Raw genomic sequence first — 20,160 nt, 5'->3', positions numbered from 1 at the left:
TTGGCTCGAGTGTTCCTGTGGCTGTTTTCCAACTAAGAAAACAAAGTCCCAGAGCTCTCCCAACACCACTCCCCTCAGTGACAAGAAGGCGGAGGTGTCCTGACTCACCTGTGAATCATGTGGACCCTTCTCGGCTCTATAAAAGCAGAGGTTCTCCTGGAATCATAAGGTCCAAGCCCCGAGAAAGACTTTTTCATGTGAAAGAACTCTAGAGCATAACCTTCTTCCCTGAGGGGGCTTCTGTACAGTAAACCACCGTGGGATGGTGCTGCTTCTGCACGGCCAAGGGCCACATTCTGTGCTTACGAGGCCACCCCTGCTCTTCAGCAACAGGACATCCAGTCTTGGCTGAGGGTGCTCAGCGTCCACAGCCTGGTAGAGCCCACAGCGGATCCAGAGCCAAAGGACTGAGGCCTGCCCAGCCCATCACTAGGTGGCTTCCTGTCCATGACAGATCATGAAGCAGGACTGTGAACCTATTAGCCCCAGACCTATAGGCACCTCGAAAGTCAACTGCAGACACCACAGATGTCCACAGAGAAGAATCTGCCAGACTTACAGTGCCAATGTTGGATGACAATAAACAGAGGGGTCTCTGACCTTACCCGGAAATAGTCACGGCTTCCAGACCACCATCTTCAAATTTCCCACAAAGCTAAACCGAGTGTTTGGAAGAGGAAAAGTCAGTTCATAGAAGGTCACTTATATCGTTGTTAGGTTGGTATTGTTTTAACAAAATCCACGTGATTATCGCAGCTTCACTGAAGATTATTTTGGAGAGCAAACGTGAGTCTCCTTCCATGATATTGCAATATTTTTTTGATTAATATAAGTAAAAAAAGTCTGCTTTCTTTTCTACGTGGTTTAATTTTCGTGTTTCTTTCATTAATTGAAAAACTTTACTGTAATCATTATATTTTTGCACATAAAAAAAAAATGATACAACAGAATAATCCCCTACCTCGAGCTCTCCGACAGACTCTCAGGGTTCACTTAGACTTGCTCACCCCCACCTCGGAGGAGATTCAGAGGGCTCTCTGCTGTTAGTGAATGTCAGCCGGGATTGGCAATCAGCAGGCCACAATCTGCAGCGGGAGCCAAGTAGGTGAGACAGCACAAGGCCGGTGGGAGAGGACGCTGCTTCTTACTTTCCTTATCGAGGTAAACAAAGATGAAAAGATAAGGCTGTCGCCAGTGTATGGGAGGAGTGGGGAAGAGCAGAGCTGCCCACAGCACAGGTCACAACGCAGCCCACCTTCAACTTTGGAACTTGAAAACTGCAGTATTTTCCCCTAACCCCTAACCCATTTAAAAAGAAAAATGGGCATTTCAGGTTTTTTGTTTGTAACTTTAAATATAATGAAAAATCAAGGCACCAGTAAGCATGCGACATCTCTGTCTTTCCTTCAAGAGGGGTCAGGAGCAAAACAGAGAAGGGCACCGCCGTCATCGTCACCGTCTGCGACCTCGGTGCTCATTCCAGGCAGGAGGGAGACACCACTCGGCGCTACAACCGGAAGTGGCCACCGAGGGCCACCTGGCTAGGTCCTGGCTGCTGAGGAAGACGGATCCGCCCTTCCTGTACTGGCACCTAAGGGGCACTGAGGACACCAGCAGTTCAAAGGCCACCGAGTCCTTTATGGCTCGAGGAGGAGAGGGAGAAAGGGGCAGAGGTAAGGAGGCAAGGGCAACTCCGTCAGCCACATTTTCTAGTCTCGGTCATAAACTAAATAGTCATGGGCCAGACAAGGACACTTCAGCTGACCCAAGAGCACAGATGGTGGTCCCACGAGATGGAGCAGAGGTCAACGGTTCTCCCCACCTGGTGACCGCGCAGCCATCACAACATGAGGGCTCAAGGCAGTGGCCACGTGTCCGGTGGGCTGGTGTGACGTGCCCCCGGCGCTGCCAGTCATGTGAAAACACACACATGCACAGTTCTAAGACCTGATAGTGAGGGACTCTGTGACCGGTTTAGGTTCTGTCGACACGGACTGCTTATTATTAGAGTTCTCTCCTATGTCCAAAACAGTGCGCCTAGGTGAGCTGGGATCGGAAGGGGAGGTGCCCGTCTGTGATCCCAACTTCTTGGGAGGCTGAGGCAGGAGGAAGTTCAAGGCCAGCCTCAGCAAATTAATGACACCCTAAGCAACTTAGCAAGACCCTGTCTCAAAATAAAAAGTAAAGGGCTGGGGACAGTGCTCAGAGGTAAAGCGCCCCTGGTTTCAGTCCCTAGCAGCAAGGAGAGAGCTCACACCAACACAGTGTGCCCTGCACCCTGACAACAGCCTCCTGCGATTCAGGCTTCCGCAGCTCTCCTCCATACGCAGAGGCCACACTGAGTGATTGGCCTCTACCAGCCGGGTTGATGCTCAAGTGTGCTCCGTGATCCCACGCTGCAGCATGCCCTCAGCACATCTGTCGGAACATGTCCCCGCTGTCAAGCTGTGACGCCCCACCCGTGTGCCATGAAGGGAGCCACACTGCAGAAGCTATCTGGAAGTCCAGATGCCACTGCTCAGGTGCTGGGGGAGCCTCCGCAGTGCTAGGACTCAGATTTGCACAGGTGTGTGAGCTTCCTGGGCAGAGGTTCAAACCCACGGATGAGGCCCTCTGTGAGGCTTGAAGGACAGTAACGTCTCCCCAGTGGATGCAAACTTAGCACCTGTCTCCAACTGAAGAAGACAGAGGGTGGTCCACTGTAGACGTGCGTGCGTGCGTGTGTGTGTATGAACACACCACACCAATCCACTGACGTCCTGGTCTTACCTGGGACAGGTCTAACCTCAGGGTCTCAGGATCTGCGCCTACAGCACAAAGCATTAAGATGACCCATTTCACAGACCAACGTGACGGCTGGCTGGCGTAAGGTTTGAGAAGCACTTGGCACAGGCTGAAAAGCAACACCAATCACGGCAACGCCGGTTACGAGGACTATTCCAGAACTCCGTCAGGCAAAGCAAACTCAGCCACCCAGCCTCAGAGCACTCCCAGTTCTAGGGCAAACTGGGAGCTGAAGCCTGGTATCTGAAGGGGCTCCACGGGTCTCAAATGCCCGCAAGTTCAGGAAAGGTTGAGACAAATGGGCAAACATGTTCATAGTGCATAACTAAACACCAAGATGGTGCCATCTTGACTTCCGATAATAAACTTTGCCTTTCAATGGTTTTCTTAGCTGGAAAAAAAAAAAAAGATGTCTAGTACAGGGACCTTCTGTGTTGGTTCAAGGTGTCAACTGTATTTTTAATTCATATATCTACTATGTGAACAACCTAGGATCAAGCAGGAATCATGCATTTGAGTAAGGAAACTGGAATAAATCAAACCTCTCCGTGCTCAGTAGATCACCTCATGCTAATCTGCATTAATAGCCAAATTTCCCAAACATTCGAAGCATTTCAAATACTCTCACAGTAATGACATCCTGTTTCAGTTATGCTGAGCCAACAGGATTTAAAGACGAGAAAAGTCATATCTGCACAAAAACCCTTCCTGTCTGTTGATTAGATCCAATCAGTCACCATGAGCTCCACACACATTAGTTTTCTGGGCCTAATTCACGCTCCAGGAGTCCTGCCTATAATCAAAGTGGATATTTGTGTTCATAGTAAAAGTTGAAATAACTGATATTTTATACAGTAGTCAATGCGATTTCTAGTAATACTCCCACAAAGTAACAGACAAGATAACTGACATCTTTGCTTTCAATATCAAGTGCCATATCCTGAAAAACTAAGAAAGCTGTCCAATTCTCCCTGTAACACTAAGTATGAATTAACTTCCAGACGTCACAGGCCAGGAGATACAGGTAGAATAATGAGCACTCCGCTGCGGGCTTATCTAGCTGCTCATAACAAAAAATTAACGGCTTATTTCTAAGTAGAAAAACCATGAATACAAAATAGAAAAATCATTAAAAACCCTTAACTTGGGGGCTGGGGCTATGGTAGAGCACTTGCCTAGCATGTGGGAGGCACTGGGTTCGATTCTCAGCACCACAGGTGAATAAATAAAAATTAAAGATCCATTGAAAACTAAACAACATTAAAAAAAAGAAACCATTCACCCAACATTCATAAGGTAAGTGAGCATCTACTGTACCTAGGCAGTGATGCGTGTGTTTAAGACACGTCTATGACGAACCACAGACCTCTCGTTCTTAGCAGGAATGTTTGGGGTAGCTGATGGCTCAGACCACTAATTCAAACAGACAACGTGGAAACTGCAAGGGTTTGCCACCTCTGCCACCAGAATGTCGCTCCCGGGGACAACGATGCTGCCTGGCTCCTCATGTCAGGTCAGCCCCAGTGCGGTTTCCTTTCTAGGTGTGTCTTTGGAAATCTGAATATTTGAAAAGGCAATGAGATCATGTCTCTGCCTCCTTTTTACAAGAGGAAGGAGAAGCCAAGGAACACGGAGAGTCCCTCGTCATATTGCCACACCCTAAATGTGCCTCAATCTGCGTATCACACCTGTTGCTAATTGATCCTCTTATTTAAATATAGTGACTGAGGGACAGTGGGGCGTGAGGCCATCACCAGGTGCAGACATGAAGACCTGTAGCCTACTGTCTCCTACTGTAGGACGATGCTCTGTGTCAAGCTCAAGCCACTACCCGGCCATCACAAAGGCCAATGCATTGCAACTGACAGCTTGTGGGGAGGTGCCTCGATGCCTGCACCCTCTCCCCACGCTAGACCCTGAGGTCCGTGAAGGTGAGCCGTGCTGCCTCGGTCACCCCTTCGCCCTTCAGCTGGTACAATTCCACACCAAGATGACGTTCAACGACTGCTTGCCAGCATTGGACGGTTTAGTTAATGACCTTGGTCCTCTTTCTAGCCACCTGTGACCAGGATCTGACTTTTAAAACCAAACAGAGAATCCAGCAGGCTTCCCTAAAGGTTTCCGCCAAGGCCGAGTTCAGTGAATGGCACTCACTAGAAAGAAACATGAAGCAGGATGGATATCCTCAAATAATCTAATCAGGCTAGAAAAGAGACCAAGACAACGTGAGATTATAAGGAAGGAAAAAAAACATCAGCGCAGTTTATACTTGTTAAGAAGAAGTAAGGACTTACTCCGAAAAGAATCACTCAGACAGGCTTTGGAGGGGAAGCTGGGTCTGGGGGAGTCCTGGGGTGTGATGGCCTTCATCGAAAAGGGGCAAACCTGGAACTGTTTGGGGAAGTGTGGGAATCAGGAAGGGCTCAAACCAGTCCATGTTAAGGCACCAGGGAGCCTCAGGGCGAAAGGCTGTTAGGGTTCCTTCATCTCAGGGCGCTCTGATGAGAATGCCCCCAAGTGCTCAACGCTGGCCTCTGCTACCAAGAAACTGGAGCCCCTCCCCGGGCTGCTCCCTGGGGCGCCCCTCCGAGGCCCCCCACTCCACTGTGTTCCTGTTACATGTCCCTCCACCTGAGATGTCTTTAGAGAAGAACAACACGGGCTCTTTAAAATAAGCAAAATACGGGATGCAGCGATGGAGAGAAACCAGGACTGCATCAGGTCCCATCAGTGGACACAAGATTAAAGGCAGCCCAGAAATAGCGGCCGCTCTATTGCAGTGACAGGCTAACAGCCTCGAGAATGTCTCTGATGAAACAAAGCCACGCAGTCTCTGAAGTCAGCGTGGAGCCGGCCCCACCTGTCAGCTGGGAGACTCTCAGCTGGGATTCCCTAGGGAGGGGCAGGGGCTGGACCAGGAGGGCCAGCTACACTCCTCTTGCTGGACTGCTCCAGAGCAGGGGTCAGTGCCCGAGGCAGGCACTTCAACCTGCGGGGAGGCCTCTCCCCACTGAGGTGATGTCCCCAGAGGTGTCACCTTCTGGGGCACAGAGTGACCAGTGGCTCGGTTTTGCTGTGCTTAGGTTTCTTCTAGTTTCATGGAGTACCAACAGAGATTCTTCGTACTGTTTTTGGCCAGCTATATAATACTTTCCACACTAGGTGGAGCCAATCATAATGCTTTGGGATTCACACACATGTAGTGAGTTTGCATTAGTTATACTCAGGGGCAATAACTTGGTAGTTATATGAGAGAGCTGTTTACTACCTGAATATATTTTAATTCAAATGTATTACATTTCCATTCCAAAGCTCAAACTTCCAGTCATTTTACCTAATTCTGCCTATTTTCTTCTAACACTCTTTAACCCAAATTTATGTCAAAGTATCAATAATGCTGTAAAATGTGTTTCTAACATGCACATCATTCACTGGCAGTTTTTACTTTGATTTATTAACACATTTATTATAGAATTTAAGCCAACAATGCAAAAATATGCATGTTTTTCCCCTTCCCATAAGGAGAATGGAAGCAATTAGAAAGTGCTTTGAGGGGCTGTGGCTGGGGCTCAGTGGTAGAGCGCTTGCCTAGCAAGAGCGGGGCCCTGGGTTCGATCCTCAGCACCAACATAAATATAAATAAATAAAGATATTGTGTCCATCGACAACTAAAAAAAAAGAAAGAAAGTGCTTTGAGCTTGGTGATCTCTCCAGGCCGGTGAAGTAAAGACCACCTCCAAGCTCACAGGGCGTTTAGGGAAAGATTGGCAAGTGGGCCAGCTGTGGACCTGTGGTCCATGAGAAAGAACTCAGACCTGGGCCCGGCACAGAGTAAAACCACCAAGGCCCTCGTAACAGGAGAGGCTGATCTCCAGCACAAGGAAAGTCCACCACCAAAGGCAAAAGAAAATACCACCGTCCACGCTGGGAGGGGGCTGCTGGGAGGGGGCCGTGGGGAAGTGGGAGGAAGGCTGGGGTCTGGACTCTCTCGGTCACAGCAACTGATGCCTGTCACGGAACGCTTAGATTTCGCAGCACTGATTCTCAGCCAGGGTCAGCCCTGTCCCTAGGGCCATCAGACGGTGCTGGAGACAGTTTTGATATTTGCAGTTGGGGAGGTGGGTGTTGCTGGCCTTTTGAGAGTCGACACCAGGGATGATGTTAACTATCCTAGAGTGCTCCAGACGGCCCCCGCAAGGACTGCCTGACCCCAAATGTCATTAGTGCCACAATGGAAAGCTCTCTGTGTCAAGTAGGCACGTCTCCAATATGAAAACCAAAGGGGCCCCGAGTCCTTATAAGTCTCCACCTGAGATGTCTTTAGAGAAGAACAACACGGGCTCTTTAAAATAAGCAAAATACGGAATGCAGCGATGGAGAGAAACCAAGACTGCGTCAGATCCCATCAGTGGACACAAGATTAAAGGCAGCCCAGAAATAGCGGCCGCTCTATTGCAGTGACAGGCTAACAGCCTCGAGAATGTCTCTGATAAAACAAAGCCACGCAGTCTCTGAAGTCAGTGTGGAGCCGGCCCCACCTGTCAGCTGGGAGACTCTCAGCTGGGATTCCCTGGAGAGGGGCTGGGGCCTGGACCAGGAGGGCCAGCTACACTCCTCTTGCTGGGCTGCTCCAGAGCAGGGGTCAGTGCCTGAGGCCTTATAAGTGCTAAGTTATGAGCCAAGAGTCTCAGTGAGTTCACTAGACACCCTCCAAGTCTGTGGGATGCGGTACGCAGATGTGCTAGAGTCTACTGTCCACTGTAGTGCCCGGTTCAGTGTGTCAAGGCGTTAGAGGTTAAGAGAAAACAGGTCATCAGCTGGGGACCTCGGCACAGCAGTGAGCGTGAGTGGCCCACATGGCGTGGGCGACGGAAGGCAAAGCACACGGCATTGCCATGTGGTCCCCCGGTAGACTAATGAAAAGCAATAGCATGATTAGTACAGAATTCAGGTGGTGGTCACCTCGGGGAGTGAAGAGCTTATAGATGGTTTCCCATACTTAAGACGAGTTTAGTAATGAGAAGCATTAAAAATAAGGAACGGGAGGGAAGTGGAGCTGGAGACTCGAGGTGTAACGGCACAGCAAGGACAGAGCTGATGCGGTCATGACCGCTCTGGAACCACCGGGGCCGGGCCCCTCACTTTTCCTGCCCTGGCCCTCCAAGGAGCAGGTGCTGTCACGTCCCATCTGCCAACCTCCACACCACACCTCCTCTGTCCTCACGGTCACCTGACACAGTTCCACTGTGGCCCCGGCTCTGTGCTTCCCCCAGTCCACCCCTCAGAGAACGCTCCATAAAGCAGGGGCTTGCTGTTCTCAGGCAACTACCTGAGGAGAATTAATGGCTTATCAATCAACAGTGAAAGAATGTCCAATGCAATCAGGGGCCATGTGTACTCCCTGGACTTGCCCGTTTTGAGGTCCCAGCTAATTCATGCCCCAATTCTAGCTCACACCCTTGTTTGGGTCACTCTCCAGCCTCGAGTACACTTGGTACACAGCACCCCTTCTGTGCAGAAAGCCACACACTCGTCAGTCAACGCAGGAGCGCTGCATGCCCAATGTCAGTGAGGGGCAGGGCAGAACACCACACCCTGTGCCGCCAGGTGTATACGCCCGTGCAAAGACTTCTGGGAAATGGTTTGCACTGCCTGCCGAGGCTCGGTGTGAGCATGCCTGGCGACCCACTCATCCCACCTCTTGGGGTGCACATGTGGAACAGAAAGGTGTACGGAAAGAAAGCAGCTGTAACATGCAGGGTGACGCTGCTCAGATCAGAGCACCTGTGGCCACATCAGATGCTCGTTAAGGACAGAAGGCAACGTTCAGGGAGAAGGAACTACTAACATATGAAACAAGAAAGTGTGCAGCTCACATGGCACCCCACAGACGAATCCAGGTGTGAGAACGTGCCCCGTGATTCTGTTGGCTTGAATAAAGCCCAAGCATGACCCACCCAGGGTGCAGGAGGCCCAGGCAGCCACCCTGTGCAGAGGAGGCAGCCCTGGTGCTCCAACCCCCATCTCCCACAAAGGAGCTGATCAGTGGTGAGCACCCACCAGGCAGCATGTGTTAGATCTGCGCACTGCTCTGCGGGATCGTGCTACTTCAATTAAAAGTATATATGTACACACACACACACACACACACACACTGAGGACCGCCACTCTTCAAGACCATTCCTTGACAAACATTCCTCGATGCCTTAATAATCTTCCCAAATCCCAGCTGGACAGTCCCTCATCTGCTGACAGTCCACAATACAACTATAACCTTACAATGACCGTAGGCTGCTTGTGCACCTTCACCGAGGAGAGGTCGGGGCACGGAGTGCAGGGGTCGGGATTTCCCAGGAGATGCTCCGTGAAGCACTGCAGGATCGCAGGTAGCCCGTAAATATCTATGGGGTCCGCATGAACTCTCTGGGGTTCTGTCCTCATCCTTACAAAGCAACGTTTCTCTGTCTGTGATGGTGCTGGGTGGATGCTATGGCCCCTTTTATGTTGTTTTTATTTATAAACATAAAATTCCTTTTTGGGGGCCCAAGGTAGTATGCTTTGAAATGCAGAGTCATGTGACCACCACTAGGGGCAAGAGGGAAACTGCAGGTCCCCAGCACGCCCAGACCCCGCTGAGCAGCTTCCGGGGCCTGGAGCTCTGCTTTCCTGGAATGCTGTGCCAAGGGAATCCCACAGCACACAGGCTTTAGGTCGCCCCCCACCACACCACAGCAAGTGTCCTGAGACCCCGTCACAGCTGCAGGCCTCAGAGGCTGCTCACATTCACAGCCAATCAGCGTCTGTTACACAACCAACCACAGCTCATCTTCCCTCCAGTGGAAGTCGGGCTGTTTCCAGGTCTGGGTGATCATGAAGAAAGGTGCTGTCCACTTTCAGGATTTTGTTTTTAAAGAATATTTCCAAGTGACTCAGCCAAGGTCATAGTTACCGCCGATAAACAGCAGAAGCTTTAAAATTTTTTTAAAAAGAAAGAAAAGAAAAATGAGAACAGTGTGAATCCCGTCCCCCCTTACATCCCTCAGGTCTGGCTCAGTGTGCCCTGTGGTCAGGAACCACGGGCCACCTTTTCCATATTTAGTGCACACTGATGGGCCAGAGGTCAGAAGATGCAGGTGCGTTTCAACATTGCTCCTTGCCAGTGTGCACTCCGGCTGTGCCCTGATGAAGACCCTGTATGTCCCTCTACAGGGGACTCCTCATCCTCACCGGGTAAATGGACGATGGCGCCCGGCCGGTCTCTGCCTTCTGTCTGACCTGCTGTATGGACCTGGGACACACAGAGGAGGGAGAGGGAGGGCCCGGTGCAGGGGTTGGGAGAACACGCCAAGAAAGTGCCACTTCAACAATCACCCACGAGGCCAGCTTTAGCTGCACTTTTTTCTGTTGATTTAAACACAAAAAGCATATGTCTAAACCCTCTGGGGCAAAGTGCCCACATCACAAAATTTCCATTAGCTGGCGTTTTAGGTGACCGTCTGTGGAACCCAAGCCTGCTGGGGCCTAGGAGAAGCCACCGGAAAGGATGCCAAAGGCCACCACTTCAGAGAGAGAGCTGCCCAGCACCTGCTGGGTGGACCGCGGGTGGTCCTGACCTGAAGACTCAGAGTGCATGAACGCTCTCCTTTCCCTCTGAAGGTTTGGTACCTCTACAATAGTCACAAGGAAAACTGTGAGACCTGCTTCCCTTGGCCCGTTTCAAAGGTCCTTGAGTATCATCACCAGGGCAGCTAGGTACAGACTGTATCTACGTGATCCCACGCTGAGCATCTCACGGGGAACACCTTATTCTAGTTCTCAACAGCAACCCTTGGACACTGAGGATGCTCACTGACCACAGAGAACAAGGAGCTCAGAGAGATAAAGCCACTTGCAGAGGGTGTGCAAAGCGGGACCTCAATCCATGGTACAGGCTGGATCTGGGTGAACCTTCCTGCAACCCCGTGGGAAGTTCCTTCCTTCATCCAGACACCCCCAGAGACATCATTGTATTCACCCAGGGAAATAAGCAAGAGGAAGAGACGCTCTTTCCCTCCAGGTTCTTATTATTTGGGGGAAGGAGAAGAATCCTATCAACAATAATATCTTCAACTTTTTTGTCAAGTACTGCACTGGGCATCGTATGAAAACCGCAGACTCTTCCCAGAGAGGACTCACAGAGGCGAAGACACACATAGGTGACTGCTTGGCCCAGGGGAGAGGAACCTCTGGAATCCCAAGAGCTGACGATAAACCCATGGGGTTTGACAGAGTGAAACTGTGCCCTGAGGGTCCTCAGAGAAAGCCCAGGGGACATCCTGAGCGCAAGGCCACCGAGGTGCACTGGCCACCAAGGCGGGCATGGGTACCTGCGATGACAGTCCTGCTGCAGAAAGCCAGAGGCAGGCACAGCTCTGAGGAGGAAGGAGGAAGGAGCAGGGTCTCAGGGCAGCAGGCCACGGAGACACCAGGTACGAGCTTCCCACCTCTGCCAGGACGGGCTGGGAATGAGGTGACCCAGCCCAGGCCCTGGGGTTGGGGATAACAGGTGCGAAGGTAAGCACCTATTCTCTGTCACTAGCTGGGCACCCAGAGGGAAGCTGTCCCGCCCCTTGGACCTTCAGCTTCCTCATGTGCAAAACCAGGATGAGAACTGTCCATCCCCAGAGGCCATGAGACATGGTGAGAAGGACGCTTGGCACAGACATGCAGCCTGGGGATGGAACCCGGGGTGCCCACTGAGCCACATCCCCAGCCCTGTTTAGTTTTTATTTTGATGCAGTATCTTGCTAAATTGCTCAGGGCCTCACTAAGTTGCTGAGGCTGGCCTTGAACTTGTGATCCTCCTGCCTCAGCCCCCCAAGCAGCTGGAATCACAGACATACACCACCCCACCTGGCTAATACATATCAACTTTATCATCACCACACCCTGATGCTAACCATGGCCTCACCTGCAGAACAGCAGCACCCGACACCTCGATGGATGTCAGGGCCCTCCAGCTATCTTCTTAGATGCAAGGCATTCTGGGAGGATCTTTGCCCAGTTAAGTCCTGGTGCAAAAAGCTGACTTTCAAAATATCGTCCCTATACATTCCCATATTACCATGCATTCTCATGAATCACCCAAAGATGTGACAAGCGTACTCTAGAGGCGGGCAGCGATAGCCCTGGGCTGGCTGCTCCGGAGTGAGAAGGGGCTGCAGTTAGGAGTTGCACAGGGGTCACCACTTCTACCATCATGACGGCGTCCACAAGAGTCTGAGGACCTGAACGTTCCAGAAGGCTTCTCTCACCAGCTCCCCTGTGGGACCAGCCAGGCACAACACTGCCAAGGACAGAGAAACGTACAACCTACGCCCCTCCATCTTCTTCATCACCAGGCTCTGACGAGTAGCTTCTTTAAACTCTTCACACGACCTCAGAGGTGACATGAACGGAACCCACCAGAACCCTCCACGAGCACTGGAGGAAACGTGTGACAGAGGTCTTGATTCCTCAGCCAGGATGACAGACACAGTGTTCACAAAGCCCTGGCTCTTTCCAACATCCCTCGGTCAGCCCATCTTGGCCAGAGTGACTTTGCCATGAAGTCGGCTATGGAAAAACAGACTCGGGAGAAACCACCATTTCCCCTTCCCTGGGAGGCCACCAGGGTATCCACATGTCTCTGCTGTCTAGAGAAATCTCGCCACCTTCAAAATTACAACCCCTCAATACAAAGGTGCCACATGAAAGGCACACGTAGGGTCCCCTCAATCCCCTCCCCCACCTCTCAGCTTTAAGCTTGTTCTCCTGCAAAGGGCAGGTGGCACAGGAGTCCGAGTGGCACAGGGGGCCGAGTGGCACGTGAGTTCCAGTCCCCATGTAACAGAACAAGCAGACGGAAACCCAACAGCCCAGGGCAAGGAGAGGCATCTGCTCCTCACAGGGGGACAGGGAGGGGGAGGCAGGCAAGAGGGTGGTGTCACCAGCACATGGCCACCTGCCTAGTGAGGCTGTGGAACCGGTGTTAAGCACCCACATGACATCAGAAGCCAAGGAGGGGGTCCTGTTAGGAGGGATCTCAGAAAACCAGATGCAGTGAGTCTCAGAGATCAAGCCAAGGCCACAGGCTCGGAATTCACTGTCTTCAAAGCTCAGGAGGGCAAGGTGAAAGAGCAAACCAGCCTGAACAGAGGCTAGGAAAATGGCAGCACCTCTCCATTGGATCCCACGGTTGCCATGGAAACATGGGACCCCACTGTGGCCAGATCCACCCCTTCAGCAGATGCTGGTAATTCAAGCACACACGTGGGCAAGTGGGTTTTCTCTTGGTTTAAATTTAAAAAAAAAACAAAAAACAAGTAGGGTTGGAAGCAAACACATCTGTGGCCATGAAGAGGAAGAAGGTATGATCAGACCGTGACTAAGTGTGTCCATAAAACAGAAACCCAGAGCTGTGCAGGAGCCGTCGTTTGTGGTACTGAAACCAGAGACACTTCCCCCTGGTCTTCATAAAGAGGGCACTGCGACACCCACAAGACGGGCACCCCACACAGCCAGGGTTCATGAGCACTGAGGTGACTTAGCACATGCCACTGCTGGGGCTCTGGGGACTCAAACGCTCAGGCCTATCAAAATCTAGCGGGAGAGATTTCTGCAGGTCTGAATGGCCTCAGGAATGGATCTCAACCGACGGGCCCTTTGGATGAGTGTCCTTCTCACACCTTCCTAAAGCATTTTCCTCCTGGAAAATTACTTTTGGTCTGACAGATCCGTCCTCCCTCACTGTCTCAGAGGTCCAGAGAAATGGACGAAGCCCTTTGCTTCAAGCCGAGCTCCGTCTGTAACTAGGGTTTCTCGCAGCAGCATCTGGTAACTATGGAGCCTACGTTCAAGGGTAGACTCCTTGACCAGGACCTGCGGTGCTCCAAGTTCAAGGCCACTGGCTTTATTGGACAGTCCATCTGGCAATGGAACTGCAAGCTGTGGACGATTAGGAACTTGGTGCCTCTGGTCGGCTGCCAAGGAAGAATACACAGCCTCCACAGGAGGAGTACTGTCCCACATCTGTCCCCGATCACAACAAAGGGGGACCAGGTTCACATCCTCCATGGACCTGCTGGGGTTGGAACAGGGACACTGGCTCCACACTGAGCTCCTGACACACCTGGGACACGGGCAGCGGTACTTCACCTGTCTCTGTGCCGTCCCTTCCGCCACAAGGCCACTTTAAGAATCACAGATTTGTCCCAGTGCAGTTTTTAGGGAACAACTTGGGCATCACCCCACGGAGGCTGCTGTGCTGACACATGACTGTGCCCACTAGACACCCTGGGTGCACCCACCCACCCACTCCTCACGGTCACATGTGCTGGGCATCATGCCCACCACGTCGGATCCAGCGCTACGGCCAGGCCAGCTCCAGAGACGCTTCCTTCCTCCTCCTACTTCTCCACGGCTCACGAGCTGCAGCCCTCCTGAGGCCACCCCCAGGAGCACCCTCCTGGGCGTATTCAAGGCAAAGCGCCCAGCTGACCACATGGGTGCATCACGCAGCCTTTTAACACATGCAAAACTGCCCACCATTTTTATTAGGTTCCCATCGTTTCTTTTCCCAGAATTTTTCCATACAGTGCTCTCGATCCCGTTTCTCCTCTACCCCCTGTGATTGATTTTAAGAAACACGCTGTGGGGTAGCAGAACTGCCTAGACTAGGAATCAACATGAAATGTCATTTTTAAAAAATGAATCTGGCTAGGTTGTAAGTTCCACTCAAAGCCACTAGATGTGAGGGGACACTACACACCACAATAAATGTGCAGCCTATGTACTGAGAATTCACTAACTCGAGCTTTAACAGTTACATGAACCTTAACATCATGCTCCAAGCAATGAACTGGCTCGCTGCAGAAAACTAATGCAGACAAAAAATGCACAGGGGCCAGCGTCACTCATCATCACACATGCCAATGTCTGGGTGCTGTCCCTTGAGTCTCTTTTCCATGCTCTGGGAATACCTGCCCGTGCGCTTCACACTACCCCACCCAGCCTGCTTCTCCTAACTTGATTTTACAGTTGACCCGCTACTTCCACATTCAGGGTGCTTTTCTGAGACAAAAAGCAAAGTGTTATCAAATGGACGCGGTCACTGGGCCTTAACTGAGCATGTGCTATCTGCTGAGCTCTGTGCTCTGGGACACACAAATGACAATACTCAACAGACTGGGCTTAATTACCAAGAGGATTTTGTGCGGCTTCCAAATTTAGCAGAGCTGCAACATTTCTCACCCTTAAGATTAATTACTATTTTCATTCCGGTTCCTAATATTTGTTAAAAATATGAATTATATAAATAGCACATTCCGAAAAGAAAATGGCCTTGTATTATCATCGGTCTCTTGCAAATTACAGCTTCAAGAATTACCTTCTGCTCTTTTGGCTGCCACCTTTTCAAATATTACGCCACCAAAATCAACTATGCCAACAAAGCTGTATTTGAATATAGGGTAGTAAACGCACATTTCATTGTCATGAAAACTGCCTCCTTTTTCTTTTAGCAGAGTTATTTTAAGATTGTTTTGTGAGTATGGATTTGTGTTCAGTGAATTACATGCAGGGTATATACAGACACACAGGCATATTATGCCCAGACAGACCCGTATCTGTTTACGTACTGAGTGTGTGTACTTAAGACCAATCTTGAACTTTCTCTTCCAACATGTGAGCCATATCTATCACTCTCTCTACAAAATGAGGTCCCCAAGGGGCAGCACACAGCTTGGGGTGAGAAGCTGTCTGGGGTCCCATCCTCTCACTGCTCAATGAGAAGCTGAGAAACAGGAAGAAATGTGGGCAAGAGGACCACCTCACCACAGGCTGGATCACTCCTCCACAGAATTATTTGCTCTGAAATCACTGAAAACTGATTTCCCCTTCTCTTTAGGGAAAGGGCCGCCTGGAAAGGGCCCCCTGGTAAGGTCCAAGGTCACACCTCCTGGTACCACTCAATCCCTGACATCCACCAAGTCTTCCGCTTCCTTCATGTTACTTAAAAACAAGCAAAACCCTAACTGTCCTATTCTGACAGTTTCCAGATGGGAGATAAGAGCACTTCCCTGTGCTGTGCCATGGTGGACGCAGGGTGCCGGCTGGCCCTGCAGCAACTCACCTCAAACACCTCGGCCATTCACCTTCCTGCACCGGCAGGGCCATTCCTTAAAGGGCTGTGTTTGAGAGAAGCTGTCAAAGCACCTCACAGCAGAGGGCCGAGGACCAGTGTCCCCAGGAGGACAGAAGCAGGGCCCAGGGCTGTGGTGTGCGTCCGCCCAAGCAGGCAGCTGTCTCTGCCGCCTGGTATCTCGTCTCACAGTCTCCTCCACAGCAGGCCCCTGCTCACGGCAGCACAGGAAACTCCCTAAGCCTTGACTATGGCATCTCAGCTGCTTTTACAAATACCCAAGAACTGCCGATGGTCCAGAAAGACCGGCCAGCCTGCCCTCCAGCTCCATGGCCCGTGGCTGCAGACTCCAGAGGGCACAGGTATTTCCATGGGAGATCTGCGCGCCAAGGACCTAAGCGTCTTCATTTTTAAAGGTATAATGTGATTTTTTTCATTTAACATTTGTTTATATTTCAATCGTTCCTGATGTGGGTCTGCGCATAGGGCAGATCCATGTTCTCTTTCGAGGGTCCTGAACATTACTGAATGGATCTGGAGGTGAGGGCCCTGACGTGCCCCACATAGATGTCACCCCCGTCTTGGATCAGCCGTGAGCTGCGGCTGTGCCCTGCCTCTTGCAGTGACCTCCCAGAGCTGGAGGGGAAGAGTGAGGGAGAACAGCCAGCCCGGGCCTGATGAGACGCAGCGGGGCCCCATGCCCAGCAGACACAAGGGAAGGCCCTGGACTGTCCTGGACCCAGGAAGAGAAGCAGGGGCCATGGAGTGAAATCCGCCTTTCAAAGCAGTCACGGTTAGACTTAAAAAAAAGAAAAAAGAAAAACCACATGACTTTGTTCCTGAAGATCCAGCTAATAAAAGGGGGCATTCAACAGCCAGTGGGGAAGGAGTGGCATTTTCAAAATTTGAGGAGCAATTACAACAAAGCTCACTTTTTCCTGAATTCAAGCACCAACATTTCTCTGAAGTCAGAATCCAGAGACGGATCCCAGAGCTCAAAGTTTTATAAAGTCTCTTTTTAAAAAGGGGACAGGGGCTGGGGCTGGGGTGGAAGTCCAGTGGTAGAGAGACTGTCTAGCACGTGAGGCCCTGGGTTGGATCCTCAGCACCACATAGAAATAAATAAGTAAAATAAAGGTACCATGTCCATCTGCAACTGAAAAAAGTTTTTTTTTTTTTTTTAAAAAGAGAAAAAAATAAACTTCACATTGGCTGACACATGTCACTGCCTCAGTGCAAAAATAATAATAATAATAATCAGGAAATTATTATTTTTAGCTGGAAACCATCATGACAGGTCATGAAGCTGTGGTGACAGCCACCCAGGCTGCGCCACACTCACTGATCAGAAACCTCCTCTTAAACAGAAAAGGGCCAGGCAGGACTCTGGTCCAGTCCACTGTGCTCCACACACCAGCCACTTGTGTGTGGGTTTGCAGATGACCTTCACAGCACCCTTCACAAGTCCACTCCACACTCAGGCGTCAGACTTCAAGAATTAGAGAAGGGGCAGGCACAGCTATAAAAATCAGGAGCAAGACCAGAACACGTGGGCACCTGATGGAGGACCTTCTCACAGAAGAAATGCGGGCACTGTAGATGAGCCTGACCCAGTGCACAGGACAACTGGTCAGACCTCCTCTGCCACGTACACGTCAAGCCCCCGACGGCAAAATCAGACTTACCCTGGGAGGCCATCCCGGAGGCTAATTCAGAAAGAAGAGCGGCCTGCTGAGAGTCGCGGAAGAGCTACGCCCCAGCACTCCCGGTCCTCACTGGGCGCACTCTGCTGTCCACCTACTAGCCCCAGTGACTACGCTCGCCTCTGCCTTTTGTGAAAGGACTTCTGCAAAAGCAGGGCGGTGAGTAATCCTCAGGCTTCGTGGGCTGTCGGACCCATCACCCACAGGAGCGGCTTCACTCATCCACCACGCTTCTGGATGCCGCCGTTGATTTCTTTTAGCAAAACCAGTGCCTTCCTGACGTGAATTCCCTGCCAGTCCGGCATGTTCCAAAGGCAGCCGACTGGCTGCGGTGCGCATAACTTTTTCTGGGTCCTTGTCAGTAGTGAACAACGTGGAGCTGATATGCTCAGCAAGGCCTAGCCATACACCATCTGTTAGCATTACCACTACTTCCTCCAGGGCAGTCAGATTTCCCCCGACCCCATCCTATCTCCTTCCATGGGAAAAAGGCAACTGTTTTATCACAATAATTATCAGAAACACTGAGGACTGTGAGGCATAAATCAATTTCTGTCTCCGCATCAATCCTTTCTTTTAAAAGTAATCACTGTTGACAATTTTGGATGTAGTCTTCTAGAACTTGCTATATATGTATATGCAAATATGTGCACACACATGTATGTGCACACACACACAAACACGTCAAAAAAAAACCCTTGGGGATGGATGAGTCTTGCACATCAGTATTTTCCAGATTTCATAAAGACAACAGGTCACGTGCAGTATGCTATCCCCCTTGAGAGCAGGGCAACAGCTCATAACCAAGTATATCAATATTCCTGCCAGGAAATATATGAATATTCAACTAACTGATGGAATGAAGGCTGTAAATAGCCTCGTGTCATTTCGGGTCAGGGATTTCTGCCCAATGAGGTATCAGACAAAAATATTCACCCTTCGACATTCAAGACTTGGATTTCAGACTGTAGATGAGGGAGTTTTCTCAGATATTTGTCCAGTGTTGAGACCGTTTTATTCTAAACGTTCTTAATGGGAAACTTTGGCAGTATCCGTGAGTAGAATCAAAGGCACTCGTGCAACCCCCTCCCAAAGAACCAGGCTCCTCTCTGCTTGTTGCACCGAGAGGCCCAGGAGGACAGGCTCAGCACCCTGTGGACACGGAGGTGCAGGCAAACGCAAGTGCAGCTCCCAGACGAGGCGGAGGGCAAAGGCCCACCTGGAAGCTTCTGTGGGCACTGTACCACCAGAGTGCACGGGTGGCACTGAGTGTCCTCCTTAGGTCACCCCGCAGGTCCTAAGACACTTGGTTGGTGGGAAGTTGAGGTCTTACAAGTTCAGAGAGAGCTTCAACTGCAGAAGCCACGTGTCACCCTTCAGGCTCCCTGGCAGCTAGGGTAGAGACGTGGCCTCGGGTGCTGCCCACCAGGACAGCCTGGCCTGAGCGCAGAGGTCACAGGTCTGGAGGGGAAGATCAGCTGTACCCCACACAGGTGCCTGGCTCCTCACGGCTCAGACTCCATTCTGGCCTTCCGGGGACCCTAAGCACCTCCGGGAACTCTCTTTCAGCTTTTCCTGGGAGAGTTCAGGTTTCTGCTGACACACCTGAGAGCCACAGGAGGACAGACAGGCAGCACGGAGTAGTGAGAACACAGGAAGCCACCAGGAGATGAGGGGCGGCTTCCCAAACCCTGTCCTCTGGTGCGGGACAACCTGGCCTGGGCCACGGGCAACCTTGTTGGAGAACTGGATCAACACGTCCACAAAATGAGAAGACCCAGCTTGCAAAGCCGCTCAGGGGAAAGGAACATTTATTCACCGTTCTATTCATCCAAACATTTACGGAGCTCCTACAGTGTGCCTCACACACTGCAAAATAACAGGCCCGAGGATTTCCTGATCCAGCCATAAAAACTACCAGATGCACAGTTAAAATCTGAGTTTTAGAGAAACCACAGATAACCTTTCTGTGCAAGCTGGCCCCATATTTGGGATAGATTTGTATTTTTTAAAGTTTCATTCCTGCGATAGGGAGAAGTATTGTTTTATCTGTGATTCAAAGTTCACTGGGTATGCAGACCTCACGGGGCGCCCCTCCTGGGTACACAGGAGGCATGAGAGAGGTGGGATACAGAGTGGCACACCTTCAGCCTAGTGCTGGGGTGGGGAAGAAAGGTGACAAGGGACAAACACCCAAAGGAGTCCACGGAGTCTCAATGGAATGAGGAAGTGGGCGGCAGGATCCATGTCAGAGGGGCTAGGGTGACACCTGTCTAGGAAGTCAACCTCAAAGGCAGAGTCACTAAAGGGAATGCAGAGTCACGCCATCCTCCTACCCACACGAGCTCAGCAGACACTGATGTCACTCTTCGGCAGGGCCAGCACCTGCGTGGCCCTGGCTGGAGGCCTCACGTCCCTTACCCCAGTCCAGCCCTAGCCCCTTCCCTGGAGGAGGATGATAAGCAGGGGTGTCAATTAACCCACCAATGTGTCCTCGTCCTGAAACTGTGGCCT

Source organism: Marmota marmota, unplaced genomic scaffold, assembly GCF_001458135.2.
Source record: "Marmota marmota marmota unplaced genomic scaffold, marMar, whole genome shotgun sequence".
Lineage (NCBI taxonomy): Eukaryota > Metazoa > Chordata > Mammalia > Rodentia > Sciuridae > Marmota > Marmota marmota.
This window is presented reverse-complemented; position numbering follows the sequence as displayed.